Here is a 16,348-nt window from a genome sequence, read left to right on the forward strand (position 1 = left end):
ATTGGAAGGTCGGTGGTCCAAATCTGCTCTAAGGGGGTGAGCTCCCATTGCTCTGTCCCAGCTCCTGCCAACCTAGCCGTTCAAAAGCATACGAGTGCAAGTATATAAATAGGGACCGCTGCGGTGGGAAGGTAAACTGTTTCCGTGCGGTTTGGTTTTCCATCACGGTGTCCCGTTGCACCAGAAGCAGTTTAGTCATGCTGGCCACATGACCCGGGGAAAGCTGTCTGTGGGCAAATGCCAGCTCCCTTGGCCAGAAAGCGAATGAGTGCCGCACCCCATAGTCACCACCTTTGACTGGACTTAACCGCCCAGGGCTCCTTTACTTATGTTCAGCTTCCTATGTTCCTCCGCCAGTTTGGCTGCTGCCACTTCTCTCTCCTCCTCTTTTGTGCCCAGTGGAGGCCAGAGATGCAAAAAAGTTGAGCAGCTTCCACTTTGGACCTCGCCACCACTGCCCACTTGCTCACATCGGCTGTTTGAAGCGGTTGCCTAATGAGAGGGCCGGCCTGCATTAGAAGGACCAACTGTGACAATAGCTCTATGTAACTCCTCTGAAGACACTATTAGTCACTCGTAAATATGTAGGGCCTTGATAAATGTCCTGCTTTTACGTTAAGATAATTTAGTACTAAGGGGTCGTTGTTTTTCCACAACCCATAAAAAGGAAAGGAAAAATAAATCAGGGGAGATGTGTAATTAAAGCTTACATCTCACCCCACCCCCTTTGAGAGAACAGGAACTGACATTAAGGAAATGCACGGGAAAGCGTGGGATGCCATTTGCTTGACGCAAGGTCATCTAGACAACAAATCAGAACGGATGCCCAATAAACAGCCAATCTCGTCTAACCCCACAGCAAAATTTGGTGCAAACAAGTCTGGTTGACCTTTGCCCCAAGCCTCCTTGTGCTCAGACCCGCTGAGTGGCTACATCCCCTCCTAAACAGCTGCGCTGTGTTCAACAGCGGTTGAACTCACACTCGCCACCCAAGAGGCCCATGTTGGATTCACCCAAGAAATGCAATGGTGGATTTTCAGGGAAGCGGCTGGCAGCTCAGCAGGTAGATCACCTGTTTTGTGTGCAGGTTCTCGAGGTGGGGTTGGGAAACATCTGTGCCTGAAATCCTTGGGAGTCACCGGCAGCTTGGTCAGACTAGGTATAAACCAGCTTCCAGAACTTAGGAGGGAACCAAGGAGCAGGAAGGCATATTCCTATCCCTGGCCACAATTCCAGTCTTATTTATTTATATCCCATCTCAAAAGAGCTCAAGGTAGTGCACGTTTAATCCCAACACAGGTAGGCTGGGCTGAGAGAGGCAGTGAATGGGCCCCAGGCCACCACCCAGTGAGCTTCCCGGCCGAGCGGGGATTTGAACTCTGGTCTCTCCCAGGTCCTGCTCTGACTCTCTAACCACTACGCCACACTGTCTCTTGAATCCTGCACCCGGCTTCTTTTACCTGCATCCCACAGACGTGTCAGGCAGAGGGTCAATCCCGTGGCTGGCCAGGAAGGCACCCAGTCCGCTGTCAGGGCTGCTGCAGCCTTGGGGGCGCGAAGGAGCCGGGCTCTTCTTCTTCAGGCCGCCACTCCCAGCCCGTGGTGGGGTGCGGCGCAGAGGGGTCCCGAAGGCGTCCATGCCGTGCGGCTTGTAGGGGTACATGGTGCGAGAGCGAGGCGGCGTCGGCGGGAGCGAGAGCGCGGCTGGCGGAAGGGCAGCTGTGTGGCTGAATGATGCCCCTTGCCTTCAGATGGGGAAAGACGTGCGACACCCACCTTCCTACGTGTTTCGGGGAAGGGCGGAAAACAAAGGCATGGAGGCCCCTGAGCCTTCGTCACCTCTCAGTTGTGCAGATGCGAGGTGTCGGCTGAGGAAGCCGGAGGGAGAAGGAGCCAGGGTGGGTGGGAGCCGATGACAGCGGTGCGCAGAAGTTATTTCAGGAGTGCTGTGTGCCAGGGCCTGCCAGCTACCCTCTGCTTTCTCAAGGGCAACGCCCAAGGGGTGAGCCGTTCCTGGGGAATCTCCAGCACTGTATGCAACTGGGGTGGGGTGGGGACAGTGGTGGCTCAGTGGTTAGAGCGTTGGACAAAGACCTGGGAGAGACTACGGTTCGAATCCCCACTTGGCCATGAAGCTCGCTGGGTGTAACTTTGGGCCAGGCACTCTCTCTCTCTCTCTCTCTCTCTCTCTCTCTCTCTCTCTCAACCTGGCTTTCCTCACAGGGGTGTTAAATGCGACGGAGGAGAACTAAATATAAAACGCTGAGCTCCTTGGAAAAGGGGGGGGAGGTAGGATGTAATCACAGCAAATAAATATATAAATAACAAAGCCAGCTTCCTAGGCCATGTAGTAAATCGCCTGCACACAACTCTGGCTACTGTGCCTGTCCATGCACACCTGAAAGAAGCAAGTAATTGCTCTGACTAAAGCAGCAAATCCTTCTTTCCTTGCCTCTGGTCACCTGCGGGCACTAGCAGCTCACCGTAGGTGACCAGGAAGAACGGCTATTGCCGAACTCTGGATTAGGAATCAAGACTTGCCATTTCGATAGGACGTCCTCTGGCTCTGGCTCTCCGCCCTTAAGAAAGAAGCCTGAATCTGATATTATGTCGTCTCATTTGCACAGTTTCCAAAAGACCTAGGGTGTGCGTACCTCCCCAGCTCCCTTAACTCCCTGTCAGGGGAAAAAGCGGGGTATAAATACATATATTATTATAATTATTATTAACCTGCTATCTGCTTTTTTAAAATTCAGAGAGCTAGATCACAGGTGGATTTAACATTTTTGCATGCAGATTTAAGTGAGTTAGCATATGCAAAGGGGGCCTCCCTTCTCTCTCCCCAAATGGGTAATGCTTAATATACTCTGTATTTCATTAAGGGGCAATTTGTTCCCATCAAGGGTGAGTTGGCAGCTGGCAGGAGTGGGTAGGAGTTTCCACAAGCTCCCTGCTGGGTTGAGGAGATCCTGGGAGATGGGAGATGACACAGTCACCAAGATGCCTCATTGGAGCTGACACAAAAAGCTGGAAGCGGTGGGTGTGCTCACCCAGCCCAGCATGCTTGCCCGCTTCTCTTCCTCCCACCTCCAGGAGAATGACACAAGAATCAGATAGCGAGTCCACACATCTATGTAAGGGGAGTGGCCGTGGTGCAAAGTCAGCCAAATTTGCTCGAAGGTTGACCCACAAGACAACGGCAAGCGCTCCACTTTGCAAAGTGTACGCCTCTCTCAGCTTCCCCAAAAATTCATGCAGGGTGTGTGTGGGGGGAATAAAAAGGTAAAGGGACCCCTGACCATCAGGTCCAGTCCCTATTTATCTACTTGCACTTTGACATGCTTTCGAACTGCTAGGTGGGCAGGAGCTGGGACCGAGCAACGGGAGCTCACCCCGTGGCAGGGATTCGAACCGCCGACCTTCTGATCAGCAAGCCCTAGACTCTGGTTTAACCCACAGCGCCACCTGGGTCCCTGTGTAGGGAATACACACCTGCAATTGTCATGCATGGCAACCAACACCACCTTTCCCCAACCTGGTGCCCTCCAGATGTTTCGAACTCTGGCTCCCATCAGCTGCAGCCAGATGTGTTAGTCCAATCACTGGTCGTGCAGAAATCGCAACTCAAGAATCCTGGGCAGCCATTTTTTTCTGTTTAAAAAACTTACCACTGCCCACCACCTTCGTTCTGCTGTTTCAATGGCACTTACCACCAGAAAGTTCTTCCTAATGTTTAATCAGAATCTCCATTCTTCTAATTTGAATCCATTGGTACGGATCCTACTCTCTGGACCAGCAGAAAACAAGGTCATGCCTTCTGAGTCTTCCCTTCTTCAAGCTGAATGTACCCAACTCCCTTAACTGTTCCTCAAAAGGCTCCTCGGCGTTCCTCGAAAGGCTTTGCAAGCCCTTTATCATATTGCTCGCTCTCCTCTGCATACCTTCCAGCTTGTTAATAGCCTTCTGAATCTGTGGTGCCCAGGACTGGACACAGGATTCCAGGTGGGGTTTGAGGCAGAATGGAGCAGTACAGCTGGTGGCGCTGTGGTGTAAACCACTGAGCCTCTTGGGCTTGCCGATCAGAATGCTGGTGGTTCGAATCTCTGTGCCAACCTAGCAGTTCAAAAGCATACCAGTGTGAGTAGATAAATAGGTACCGCTGCGGTGGGAAGGTCAACGGCGTTTCCGTGCGCTCTGGTTTCCATCACAGTGTTCCGTTGCGGCAGAAGCAGTTTAGTCATGCTGGCCACATGACCCGGAAAGCTGTCTGTGGGCAAACGCTGGCTCCCTCGGCCTGAAAGTGAATGAGTGCCGCAACCCCATAGTCGCCTTTGACTGGACTTAACCGCCCAGGGGTCCTTTACACCTTTTACCTTTACTTGGCAACTTGCATTCGCCAGGAGTAGCGCCTCAACACTTTCCGCATGCTGTGTGTCAGGAACATTTTGGGCATGGCAGGACAGAGTCTCAAGCAAAGATGAGCTCTCCCAAGGCCACAATCCCAGCATCTTCACACTCCTGTCATGTCTACAGGATGGAAGAGGGCATGATCTTCGAGAACATGCTGGGAGCTGGCTTCAAGAACCAGGTCTGTTGGCAGAAAAACTGAGGTGAAATGGGAAGGCGCTGTCCCCTCCGCCAAAGCCTCATGTCGTGCAGCTGAGGCAGTAGCTTCTGGCGGCTGGGGCACCTGCAAGGGCGGCACCTCATGAGATTGTGCTGCCTGAGGGGGCTGCCTTAGTTCACTTCATGGGCCGGCCGGCCCTGATCCTACCCTGCTTCTCTTGGTAAAGAGCCCTGCACACGGCCGGCACAATAAATGGATATACCTATCCAAAAGGGCAATAATAATAAAACAAAGTTCAAAACAAACCCCAAACAATCAATTCACCCAGCGACAGCAAAATAGCTGCTACAGAGGCACCCACCAGGGAGCAGGAAATCACTAATTAAAAGGGGGCATTTATTTCTTTTCTTTTCCTTTCGTTCTTTCTTTTTTAAACCCTTCTAAGTGGAGATTCCCAGTTGGTATCTGTATCGGATCTGAAACTGTTTTGTTTTTTTTAAAAGAATTGTCTTATATGTAAATGCATTTTTTATTTTTATTTAAAAGAAAAACCCAATTGTTTTAACTTTCTCTGTATGTGGATATGTGTGTGTTTATTGCATTGTAAACTGCTTCAAGATGCCTCCTAGAAATAGGATTCATAAATAAAATAAACGATGCAGTAATGCCCTGGATAGAATGGAAAGAAGCAAGGGCCCAAGGGCCTCAAGAGTCCTTTCCCCAGTATATATTGGACAAGCTGCTGCTGCAATTGCACTTTGAAAAATTCTCATTTTAATTTGGGCTCGGTTATCATTACTCTCTCTCTCTCTCTTTCTTTCCCCAGCCTCCCTCCCCCTGGTTTTACTACTCATTGATCTTCATTCGATGTCATCTTTATATGGCTAGAGTAGTGTTTGTATTGTTGTTAGCCAGTGGGGGCCCCTCCATCCGGAGGGGAAATAATATATCCACACAGAAAACACTGGAACAGGCCGCTCTGGCAATTATGTCCCCGGGGGGGGGGGGCAGTGACCAAATCTGGAGAAAAGAGAAAAGCTTAAGAAGGGCCCTGAAACTGAACCAGACTGAAGTGGGCCCATCTAGTCTGGCACCCTGTTCTCACAGTGGCCAACCAGATGCCCCCATGGGATAAGAGCAATTCCCTTTTATTTCCCAGTAACTGGTATCCAGACACATGGTGCCTTCTCCAGTGGAGGCAGAACCTAGCCATCGTGGCTAGAGGCCGCTGAAAGCCTCCTCATCCACGAATGTGTCCAACCCTTTTTATAGCCGCCCAAGTTGGTGGCTGCTTACTGCATCTTGTGGCAGTGAGTTCCACAGTTTAACTATCTGCTGTGTGGGAAAGGTCCTTCCTTTCGCCTGGCTTTAATTCCCACCATTCAGCTTGCTTGGATGACCCCACTACGTTCTAACTCTGAACCGTCTATCTGCTTTCTCCGCACAATGCTAAATTTTAACACATCTGTATCCCTGTCCCTCTTTAGCCCACTGGCTTTCTAAACTCAAAAGCTTCCAACTGCCACAACCTAACCTGATAGGGGAGCTGATCCAGCCCTTTTGATTGTTTCGGTTGCCCTTTTCTGCAACTTTCCTGGTGCTGAAATATCATTTTTGTAGCGTGGCCACCACTTCCGAAACCGTACACGGTATTCCAAGTGTGATGGCACCATAGACTTCTGTAAAGGCACTGTAAGATTGGCAGTTTTGTTTTTGATCGCTTTTTAAAAATCATAGAATCCTAGAGTTGGAAGAGACCCCAAGGGCCATCCAGTCCAACCCCCTGCCAAGCAGGAAACACCATCAAAGCATTCCTGACAGATGGCTGTCAAGCCTCTGCTTAAAGACCTCCAAAGAAGGAGACTCCACCACACTCCTTGGCAGCAAATTCCACTGCCGAACAGCTCTCACTGTCAGGAAGTTCTTCCTAATGTTTAGGTGGAATCTTCTTTCTTGTAGTTTGAATCCATTGCTCCGTGTCCGCTTCTCTGGAGCAGCAGAAAACAACCTTTCACCCTCCTCTATATGACATCCTTTTATATATTTGAACATGGCTATCATATCACCTCTTAACCTTCTCTTCTCCAGGCTAAACATACCCAGCTCCCTAAGCCGTTCCTCATAAGGCATTGTTTCCAGGCCTTTGACCTCTATCATGGAATCCAGTTTCTCCATAGCTGCCACAGACTGGGGCTCTTGCACACATTATTGCTGACTTCAGCAATAATGATGGTTTTTGAAGCTGAGCACACAACATTAGCCACAATCCATACCTATCCTGTAGTTTCTTGAGATATAATGCTGTTTGATGCATTTCCCCTCAAACCGGCTCCTGCCCGATTTGAAAATGCAGGCCATGTTTACGCTGAGGTGTGTACACTAGGAACAGCACATGCTCAGATGCCAGGTTCGTTGGAGTTCAGCACAGGGAGACAAATCAGGTGATCTGCATTGGTGAATGCACCCCTGCCCGCTCTCTGGTGTGTACAGCAATGCAAAAACAAAAACCAGCTTGAAATGCAATGGGGGGAGGGGGCAGAAGGGCAGATGACCATCAATGTGTACATAGCCCTGGTCAATGCTTCAACTGAACTATCAATCGTGACAGTTCAACAGTGTGACGCCACAGCAGAAAAATGCTAATGCAGTTCTAGGCTGCATCAACAGAAGTATAGTGTCCAGACCAAAGGAAGTAATGGTACTGCTCTATTCTGCCTTGGTCAGACCCCAAGGATATTGACAAGCTGCAACATGTGCAAGAGGAGGGTGACCAAGATGATCAAAGGTCTGGAAACCTTTCCAAAAGACCATTGATCAAAGATTCAGACGTCTCCGGACCAGGCTGTGACTTAGGGTTAGGCACGACCCCGATGAACCTCACGGATTTCACCAGGCTCATTCTTCGCACTCAACCCCCGCGAGAAAGGCAATTTGTGAAAGCACAGTGTTTGCTGAAGTAGTTTCCCCTCCCTCCCCAAATACTGAAAGCTAGGTACTTGCTCAATCAATCAATCAATCAATCAATCTGCATGTCTCTGCAAGTATATTCCAAGTGAGAAGGATGAAGTTTTCTAAAACCATTTGCCTCCGATGCTCAATGGAATAATAAATCCAGGAGGTTAGAAAAAAAATTAAAATGCAGCACCGCTTCTGGATTAAACAGCTGGTTACCCCCACATCCCGCAAGAATACATCGTCACCATCAATTTACCCCCCTGACCTTCTTTTGAAGATGCTGAACAGACCAAGCTCCTTAAATCTCTTGCCCAGAAAGGGTCACTCCTTATTCTGTCACTCCTTATTGCAACCTGTCCCAATCCCCACCACACACACACAGAGCAGCCTTCTAAAAACGGACCGTGCGAGAAGTCAAGCTGGAGAATGCCACTAAGAAGCGGTTTCTGGTGGGCCCAGGAAGGCTCCCTTGACGTAGAGATGGCAAATCAAAGCGTGGCATCGGTGCTGCCAGGCTTCAAGAAGCACTTCAAGGCGGCACAATGAACCACGCTAAAGAGGCCCCTCCACACCTCTGGATATCCAAGAGCCAACATCCTCCTCTCTCCTCACCAGGGACTATTTGCATGAGGAATGGTGTCAAGGAGGAGACCAAGATGCCCTGGGCAGGAGGCACTAGGCAGGTCTGCTGCATGCTTAGGGAAAGTACTTTGTTGTACAGAATTGGGCGGGGAGTCAATTCCAGGTTGCAGGTCAGTGGAAGATCAGGGGACCACCAAGCTTTGGGTCAATTCCCAGCATCTCCGGGCAAGCCTCACTTGAAACCCTGCAGAGACGTTGCTGCCAGTCAGTGCAGACAATACTGAGCCAGATGGACCCCAGTGGTCGGACTCAGTATGGCCGGGGGGGGGGGGAGAGAAACTACCAAGGAAGGGCAGGGAGGTGCAACTGGGCATCAGTCCGTGCAGACCATGCCAAGCCAAATGGACTCGTGGTCTGTCTCTATAAGGTAGCTTCCTTAGCTATGATTCCTGCAATGAAGTGGGTTATTATCTGAAGCGACCTCCTTGGGCATCAGTCTGGGCGGTGTGTCTGGAGGTCCTGGGCTGCCTGGACAAGACCCCCGTCTCGGCCTCGATGATGGGGTTCAAAGGAAAGCAGAGCAAGACGTTTGGCACCAGCTTGGCTGCGGGAGTTGCTGGAAGGAGGTGTACAAAGGCACCATCCAACTGCCTTAGGGACTCTGGATTTGTGTAGGTTTTACTCCTGAGCCTTTTCTTTTCCCGAAGATGCCCTGCAAGGCAGCGGGGGTTAAGGATCAGAGTTTTCCTTCTCCAAGATGGGCTCCCTTTTCCAGGTGGACGAGCCCCATCTGCCCCTCACTTTCCTATACAGCAGGGGTCAGCAAACATTTTCAGCAGGGGGCCAGTCCACTGTCCCTCAGACCTTGTGGGGGCTGGACTATATTTTGAGGGGGGAAATGAACGAATTCCTATGCCCCACAAATAACCCAGAGATGCATTTTAAATAAAGACACATTCTACTCATGTAAAAACATGCTGACTCCCGGACTGTCCGTGGGCCGGATTTAGAAGGCGATTGGGCCGGATTCGGCCCCCGGGCCTTAGTTTGCCTACCCATGCTCTACAGCAGGCATATCCAACTCCCAAGAGACTGTGATCTACTCCTGGTATTAAAAAACAACTGGCAGTGATCTGCCCATTGTCATTGGAGGAGGAGGAGCGTGCGTGGGGTGGGTGGATTGCCCAGAATTGTTGAGCTTCTGGGGGGAGGATTGTACAGTTGTTTTTTTTAGCTTCCCCCCCAAAAAAATTTACACGATAAGGATCGCGTGATCTACCAGGATCAGCTGGGGATCTACCAGTAGATCACATCCCTACCCTACAGCATGTGCAGAAACCACCTTCTTAACCATTGGACTCGCTCTGCCAGAGACTGCCTTCACATGCAGAGGAAGTCCCTAACTCCCTGAGGGTTTGAGACTCATCGGCTCCTGTCTCCTGGTTTAGCTGGCCGGTCAAAGCCGTTTCCCATGGAGTGGCCGCAGTCGCATGCTGACAGCTTCTAGGAGCCACAGGTGAGAGTTGAGTGCAGATGGGGACAGACTATCTCAGAAGGAGCATGACATGTTCCTTACCAGAGGTTCTACCCTTCCTCTAACAACCCTAGCGCCCCGTTATTATTATTACGTATTAAATTTGAATACCACCCTCCATCCATAGATCTCAGGGCAGTTCACAACACAAACGAGACGACCCCTTTGGGTCCCTCCAATTCTACACTTTTGTGATTAAGGAACAGCAACATTTGCTTGGAAACATTTCTCTGTTTTCCATGAGCACATTCACAAAAAAACCCAAAACTTTCCTTGAGGACTAGGAACTTGTTTTGCAAGAACTAAAAGTAACGCTGCCACCATCGCCTTGATACATGCTGGGGCTCAGGACGGATGCACATGAAAGGCACAAGGCACTCACCTGAGCCTCTGACTAGCTTGCCCCCCAGGTGCCACATACCTGTACACCATGCCAGTCCGCGTACTCTCCAGCTCCTCAGCGCTGATCCCAGCCTCCAGCAGGTAGCTCTCGAGCCGCCGCTTCTCCATCAAGCACCTGGCCGCCTCCAGCACCTGGGCGGGGGTCAGGGGCTGCCCCTCTCGCCCCATCTGGCCTCCCTGGCTGGCTTGGCTCCGCCGCCGGACGCTCTCCCCCCGTGCCCCTTTGCTCTTCTTGGGCAGCCCGTAGAGTTCGTCCACGCTGAACTTGCCCCCTCCCCCAGGCCCCCGGCCCGCGGGTGCCGGGCCTCCCCGCGAGGAGCTGGCAAACATGATGCCTGGAGGGGCTTCTGGTGGGGTCGGGGGAGGCCTGGCTGAGATCCCCGCGGCACCTGCCGCACCAGAGCCGAGGACAGCAGCTTAGCTGGAGTCACGGTGCTTAATGCCCGGAGATTCCCTTCTCACTCCCTTCCCTCCCTCCCCACGGGGGAGGGAGCATGTGGGGGATTTGCTGGCCTGGCAGCTGGTGAAGCATGGCCTCTGACACCCCCCCCCTCACTACCCTCCCCTTTTCCTTGCCCTATGCCCCTAAATCGCCATATCCTATCCCAACAGCCCATCGCCCTGTTCGGGACGCACTTAATTCCTTCCCCATAGATCTGATTCCCCACCGTTTAAATTTGCAGCGGCAAATCTCTGGCACGCTTCTGGCACGCCAAAGAAGTGCAGGAGCCCTGGTGGCAGCAACACTCCTGGAGTGTCTTCCTTGATGGGACACCTCCTTCCCTCTTTCTTTTCAGGACACTCCTGTTTGTGGACACCCAAGTGAGAAAGGCCACGGAAACAGGAATTCAGGAACCGTGAAGGGTGCCTTAGGCCCAGGAAAGCAACAGGAGGGCTCACTTGCCTTGGGATGTGTTACTGGAAGCTGGAATCTCCCTGCTGGTCAAGGAATCACAACAAGGCTGGAAGCACGACACAAAATTTGTCGGAAGGGAATCCAGGCAGTACCTTGAAGCCCAACTTTGATGCTTCTCCTGTGCTAAGTGCATCGCAGGTGCTGGATCTCGCCAACGTAGGAGAGCAGGTGGGACGATAAATCCAAATTAGGCTTTATGTTCCCATTACAAAATGGTTTAAAAAGAAAACCGGCTTAAGCCACCCGTGTTGGAAATTGGCACCTGGAGAGGGAAGTACCTTGTTTTCTGGAAGAGAAACTACGTGCAGGAGTCACGAGCCACAAAGAATATTACTAATTGCCTGCCCTTCGCTGTAAAGGAAGGCTTACAACATGAAAATGTGGTATGAAAAAGTTTAAAACAACTTCTCCATCAAGCACCTGGCCACCTCCAGCAAGAAATTGGTCTTAAAGACATGCACGTCAAATGTCAAAAGCCGGGGGAAAGAGTTTCATAGAATCATGGAGTTGAAGACTGGGAAGGGACCCTGAATGTCTCCAGCACTTGCCAGAAGCTGTATGATGGTGCCAGATACACCTCTGTGGGGAGGGAGTTTCACAGCTTACGAGACACCACAGAGAAGGTCCTCTCCTGGGCTGCCACCCCCTGAACCTCTGTGGGCAGAGGAAATACCAAAAGGGTCTGCTCTGCTTACCTCAGCACCCAAGCGGGTCTGTAGGAAGGAGGCGGTCTTTCAGATATTTGGCCTGAGTTGTTTAGGGCTTTAAACCCCCCAGCACCTTCTACTGCATCTGGGAATGAACTGGCCACCAGTGGAGATGTTTTAAAACAGGGGTTATATGAGACCTACAGGGAAACCCCCACCAGTAATCTGGCTGCTGCATTTTGGACCGACTGAAGTTTCCGTGCCGCAGCCCCATGCAGAGGCGGCACTGCTAGGCTCCAATCTGGAAGTTAGCAGAGCAGGGAGTACAGCGGCTAAGTCATCTCTGCCCCAAAGGGGCTGTAGCCGGTGAACCAGCCAGAGCTGGGGAAAAGCACTCATAGCAACTGAGGAGCCTCCACTAGGGATGGGAAAGAAGTCAGGTAGATTTGCCTGTAAACGTGAACTGAATCTAATTTGCGCTTTCTGAAACAATACGCGAATCAAATTCCAAAACCTGCACGTCTCCGAATTTCGCAATGCAATTTATCCCGCCCAGCAGTGTGTACAAAAACGCATACGGCAAGGGGGAGCATACACATGAAATGCATATGAAAACATGCCATGATGCATTATGTTAAAGGAAAAAAATAAATAGTAGGGGAAATACGGCTTTTAATATGCACATATTAGGGAAAACTGCACACAAAAATGTGTGTTATTAGGAGAGATTCATACCACTAAAATGCTGGTTTTTAAAACAAAAAGAATTGCCAGCAGACGGGGGAAATGAGAGAAACCGAAATCGACAACTTTGCCCATCTGCCAGGTCCTCACTGTGCCCTCAAAGGCAGTTAGAAGCTACAGCTGCACACACTTCCAAGAGTTAAACCCCAGCTGGGCCAAGTGTTGGCAGGCCCCACCGATGCCGTTCCCATTTGGGGCTTTGTAGGAATTAAACTCGGAAACTGTGCAAAATTCAAAGCTTCTCAGCACACCCAAAGCACCCTGCCTCTGGCCTAACACCACCTGGTCAGCTCACTGGGATTAGCAGAAAGCTAATGGGTATGTGTGTCAGGCGGGTGGGGAGATAAAAAGGGAGCAAATCAGCGAGTGGCGTGTGGCAGGGAGGGCCCAGGAGGAAGAAGAGCCAAAGAGTGCAGTCCTCCTGCTGAAGAAATGCTGCCAAACCCCAGCTAAATGTGGAAATCCAGATTCAGCCCTGCATTTATTCTCCTTAAGATAACAGCCCACTTAGTCCAGCATCCTGTTCTCACAGCGGCCAACCAGATGCCCAAGTCGGAAGCCCACAGGGTGGAACCGAGCGCAAGAGCCCTCTCCCCTCCTGTGGCTTACAGCAACTGGTATTCAGAAGCATTTACTGCCCCCAAGTGTGGAGACCCAACATAACCATCACGGATGGTTCCCGCTGATAGCTTTATCTTCTATGAATTTGTCTGATTTCTCTTTGAAAGTCATCTGAGCTGGCGGCCATCGCTGCCTCCCGTGGGGGGCGAGATCCACAATTTAACTCTGCACTGCAGAAAGGAGGACTTCCTCCTTCCTAGGGATGTTGGGGATTTTTTTGACGGAAACAGAAACGGGAGTGGAAATTCGCTTATTCGACCCGTGTCCCGAATGGAAATCAATGCAGTCTGCAAACAATATGCCGTCATGCCCCCATTTGCACTGAAGTGGATGGGGTGGAAGATGACAATGTTCACCACATAATTACTTGTGCGAATTACCTAAATTATATGATTTTGCAACAGTGAAACACGCTAACGCAGTTTTTGGGCAGAAGGTGAACCGCTGCAGAAATGCAAGGGACATGGAAACCGATGCCTTTTGACCCCCTCGCTACATCCTCCTCTTCCCTGCTGCATCTTTCAAAAGACCCCCAGCGCCCCCAACCATAAAACAACCTTTTCTAAACCGAGACAACACATGGTTATCTGAATAAATCCTTTGCAAAGGGCTGTGGGCATCTCTTTGAAAACGGCAGGGTGAGTCAAATGGCCTGTCCAGGAAACCAAATGTTCGATGGCAGCAGGAAGTTCTGCCGAGGAGAGAGAGAGACTTGAGACAGCTTCCTTTCTGCCTCCACAACACGGTGCCTTACGGATACTTTTGACTGAAACTCCCATCAGCACTGCTGTATTCTGTTGGGGATTATGGGAGTTGTAATCCAAAATATCTGAAGGGTACCAGGTTGGGGAAGGGTGGTGAAAGACATATTATTACATTTTTAAAAATAAAACACTGTGATTATCTCAACAGGCACCACCAGGTTTCTATCCTCAGGCCACTGAGGATAAATGGGAGCTGCTGGCGATAACCCCGAGTTGGTACCTTTATAAACTATAATCAAACCCGGGGCATCCTGATGCTTGGAAATGCTTGGGGGGGTCATCAATCATGCTCGCTAGTCCTGTCTTGGGGCATGCAACCTGATGAGCAGGATCCTGGAGGTGTAGTCTTCTGGGCTCTGAAAGCAGGGAGATTTAAGACTTCACTAAAAAGAAACCAGGACTTTCATTGCGGCTTTAAGGTTTTCTTTTGGGCAGACTCATTTCAAAAAGGTAGCTGGGGTCAGCTGTTCCAGGAGATGGCAGTCTCAGGAGGAGGAGGAAAACTTGGGCCCTGCCCGATAGAATGCAGGGCTGAATCCAGCCAGCGTTTTTTGATTCTCAGACATGCTGCTCCCCTCCTCGCTACCTGCTTGTCCTTGTTGTCCTGAGGGATTAAGCGAAGATAATCCCCACCAGACACTAAAACCCAGCACAGAGGAAGAGTGCTCTGCTCTGCCTTTTAGCGGCAGGAGATACCTGGCAGCTGACCTGCCCTCGTTTCTTTGCTGAGACACTTCCGACATTCAGGGGTCCTGGGTGCGAGCTGCCTTGTAGGACACCAGGGGACACCCATAACCATGTGCATGTGCACAGCAAATGCTGACTGCACAGTCCTGGTCCCCATTGGACACCTTTGTGATTTATGTGCCTGTGCTAGATTCAAGGGACGTGGGTGGCGCTGTGGGTTTAACCACAGAGCCTAGGGCTTGCCGATCAGAAGGTCGGTAGTTCGAATCCCCGCGACGGGATGAGCTTCCGTTGCTTGGTCCCTGCTCCTGCCAACCTAGCAGTTCGAAAGCACGTCAAGTGCAAGTAGCTAAATAGGTACAGCTCCGGCGAGCAGGTAAACGGCGTTTCCGTGTGCTGCTCTGGTTCGCCAGAAGCGGCTTAGTCATGCTGGTCACATGACCTGGAAGCTGTATGCCGGCTACCTCGGCCAATAAAGCAAGATGCGCACCGCAACCCCAGAGTCATTCGCAACTGGACCTAATGGTCATACCTTTACTAGATTCAAGAGTCATCTTGTTTTGGCAATCTTTTGTAACCTGCTTCGAAAGGCAGCGCATAAGTATTCTAAATAAATATAAATAAGCCTCTTCTTTGGGAGGGAGGGCACCAGAGCATGAGAGAGGTTAACATAAGAAGAGACTGCTGGATCAGGCCACTGGACCACCTAGCCCACTGTCATGGGTTATGCTCCTGAATGCCAGCCGCAGGGTGACACAGGAAGAGGGCTCTTGCTGGTGGGTTCCCCACTGACATCTGGGTGGCCCTTGTGAGAACAGGATGCTGGACTAGATGGGCCACTGGCCTGATCCAGCAGATTCTTCTTATGTCATGCTTCAAAAATGCCATTTCGCCAGACCCTGAATGTGAGTCCAAGCCATCCACCAAGTGACCTTGAGGGGCATTCAATTGGATGCATATCCAGGCGAAGGTTTTATACCATTTAACAGACCGAGATCACCAGCACGGCAATATGCAACCTTTCAAAGCATGCAAAATTGATCATGACAAGGGAGAACAAGAGACATAATTTTTTTAATCAACTCGCATTTAAAGAAGCTGGAAACAAGCTTGAATCACACACAGAACTCCCAGAGCTTAAAACGTTCAGAATGAACAACAGCAAATAAGGGAAGGGCGCAACTGGCCGTGGCCTTTGGGGGGGGGGGAAGCAAGGCGGTGGTTAACCCAGGCACTTAATTTCTGGCCTGGAGGTGTAGCTGCCGATGCTTTCGCTTTGTTTCCCTTCTCTGAACATCGAAGCCCGAGGAGGTAAAAAGCCCCGTGTGACGCTAGAACTTGAGACCAACGATTTAACGAGCCGGTTAGTCCAATTTGAAGAAGTGCTGCTGCCTCGCTGGCCTTCGGCATCTCATCTGCAGGGCGACCAAGAAGCGGAGGCTCTCATCTTGACACAGAGGTTTTTGTGGAGGTGGCCCAGCAGCCATTGCAAACATAACACAGTCTGAGGGCAATGGCAACAGAGTCAGCCAGCAAAGCCCAGAGAGTCTGTGGTGACCCTCAAGCCACCTAGGGAGGGCCAAGGGTGATCAAAGCAACTTCTGATCTTAAGGTGGCATTTTGTTTAATTCACGAAAGGTGGATCCAGCAAAAAAAAAATAATAATAAAAAATACAGCTCTCTTCTCGACCTGTGATGCTCGTCGACCTTTCCTGGTGGCGGAAATGTGAAGTTGGATTGCTGGCCCGTCTTTTCGCGAGATGCATTTGGGAAGGACGTGCCACTGCATCTTCTGCTGCGTCCAAGCAGCATCCCCCCCTAGCCCTGGGGCACTTGATGTCATGCCCAGGCTGGGAGAGCACTGGACTGGAAAAGCAGGAGAAGAGATGGGCTATAAATAGGAACTTGGGGGGCGGAGGGGGGAGAAAG

Source organism: Lacerta agilis, chromosome 14 (genome assembly GCF_009819535.1).
Source record: "Lacerta agilis isolate rLacAgi1 chromosome 14, rLacAgi1.pri, whole genome shotgun sequence".
NCBI classification, from domain to species: Eukaryota; Metazoa; Chordata; class Lepidosauria; order Squamata; family Lacertidae; genus Lacerta; species Lacerta agilis.